At 41.9% G+C, this 2,313-nt stretch overlaps 1 non-coding gene across 1 annotated transcript; it reads left to right on the top strand.

Moving 5' to 3' along the window:
* The first annotated feature begins 269 nt into the window (after window positions 1-269).
* Window positions 270-374, top strand: LOC123457949. Its single transcript, XR_006635297.1, has one exon. It is a non-coding gene; the product is annotated as a small nucleolar RNA U13 (small nucleolar RNA).
* The last annotated feature ends 1,939 nt before the right edge of the window (window positions 375-2,313 follow it).

The following is a 2,313-nucleotide window of genomic DNA, read 5'->3' as shown; positions in this document are numbered from 1 at the left end:
CTCTTTCTCTCTCTCTCCCTCTCCCTCTCCCCCTCCCTCCTTCCCTCCTCCCTCCCCATCTCTCAAATAATAAATAAAGTATTTTTTAAAAATAGTATTTGAGCCAGCTGCGATGGCACACATCTTTAATCCCAGCGCTTGGGAGGCAGAGGTAGGAGAATTGCCATGAGTTCGAGGCCACCCTGAGACCACATAGTGAATTACAGGTCAGCCTGGGCTAGAGTGAGACCCTACCTGGAAAAAAACAAAAGAACAAAAGATAGTACTCAATCCTTTTATTGGTTCATAAGTGTGATGATTGAGTGCCCACCTGCTTGCATGACATGTACCTCTTACAAACCTTGTTATGATTTCAGCACATTATCCATCTGACATAAACTTTTTTTAAAAAAAATAAAACATTCCTGGGGCCAAAGAGATGGCTCAGCAGTTAAGGCATGATATATATATATATGTATGTTGGTTTTTTGAGGTAGGGTCTCGCTCTAGCTCAGGCTGACCTGGAATTCACTATGTAGTCTCAGGGTGGCCTTGAACTCATGGTGATCCTCCTACCTCTGCCTCCGAGTGCTGGGATTAAAGGCGTGTGCCACCACGCCCAGCATAAAATATATTTTTTTTAAAAAGATCACATTCCTCATTGAAGGAACATTACTATGTAGTTGACTTTGATTTAGGAGAGCTCAAAGCCCCTGTTGTTTTAAAGCTGACTAATCTGCTATCCAGGGAGACAATAAACGAGAGCTTTAATAATAACCAGATGATTCCTAGACTGAATAATGATATTTGCACCTAAGTCAGGAATGATGGCACACAGTTGTCCTCCCAGAACTCCGATGCCTGGGGCAGAAGGATCACATTTTCCAGGCTAGAAAGAAGGGCAAAAAAAAAACCCTATTAAAATAGTAGAGACTGGTTGGAAAGAAGATGGGTTCAGTAGAAGAGGGATTGAGTAGACAGAACAAAAGAAAATAGGGAGAACAAACTTGCTATGCAGTTGTACTTGGTCTTGAACTCTTCATTCTCTTGCCTCAACTTTCCAAGTGCTGAGATTTCAGGCATGCCTGGCTGGTCAAAAATCAATTAGGAGCCAACCTTTATTAATGCTTTCTATGGGACACACACTATACTAAGCAGTTGACATGTTTTTCTTATATAATCACTTAGCAGCACTATGGGGGGATATACTTACCTTCACGTACACCGATGAAGAAAGTCTCAGAGGGGGGAAGTTACTTGTCTAAGGTTATCCAGCTAGTGAATGATGGAGCCAAACAGGTTAACACCAAGACATAATAACCAATTTCCCATGGGAACTACCTTCCTTCCCCAGTAAACAGTGTTGCTACTTTTCTTACCAAGTATATCAAGAACATAAAGCACAGGGGTCTAACTTTCCATCTCTCTGGCTTATAAATTTGTGAAAATAAAACTAAAAATATTTTCCATGTTTGCTTATTCTTTGAAATACAAAATAATGAGCCTGAAATATAGCTTCGTGGTAGAGCAGTTGACTACCAAGTGCAAGGCCCTGAGTTTAATCCCCAGCACTGGGAAAAAAAAAAAAGATTTGAAAATATAAATAATCCAAATATGTTGGTACATACCTTTAATTCCAGCACTTGGGAGACAAAGGCAGAAGGATTGATCAGGAGTTCAGGGTCATACTCAGCTACTTAGTGATTTTGATGCCAGCCTAGGCTATATGAAACCCTGCCTCAAAAAAAAAGGGGGGGGGCTGGAGAAATGGCTTAGCAGTTAAGGCACTTGCCTGCAAAGCCAAAGGACACAAGTTTGATTCCCCAGTACTCACATAAAGCCAGATGCACAAAGTGGTGCATGCATCTGGAGTTCATTTGCAGTGGCTGGAGGTCCTGGCATACCCATTATTTTCTCTCTCACTCACTCTCTCTCTCTCTGTCTCTCTCTCTCCCTCTCTCTCTCAAATAAAAAATAAATAAATAAATAAATAAAATATTTCCAAAAAAAAGAACAACAGCTAGGGAGATGGGCTAGTGGATAAGGCACTTGCTGCACAAGTGTGAATGCCTGAATTTAGATCCTTGCACTCAACAAAAATCAAGAAGCTATGGTGGACTTCTGTAATCCCAGCATGCCTACAGTGAGATAGGAGACAGACAGAAAATTCCCACAGGCTCCTGGACCAGCTAGCCTAGCAAACAGTGGTGAGACTCTGCCTCAGAGGAGGTGAAGGACAAGGAGCAATGCCTAAAAGGTGTCCCCTGACCTCTACACCCGCACTGTGGCTTGCCTGCACTCACGTACACGAAAAATACAAAATAGTTTTAAAGT

The sequence above is a fragment of the Jaculus jaculus genome, chromosome 1, assembly GCF_020740685.1.
Source record: "Jaculus jaculus isolate mJacJac1 chromosome 1, mJacJac1.mat.Y.cur, whole genome shotgun sequence".
Taxonomy (NCBI): Eukaryota; Metazoa; Chordata; class Mammalia; order Rodentia; family Dipodidae; genus Jaculus; species Jaculus jaculus.
The sequence above is the reverse complement of the archived record's forward strand: the minus strand, read 5'-3'. Positions and strand labels throughout refer to the sequence as shown.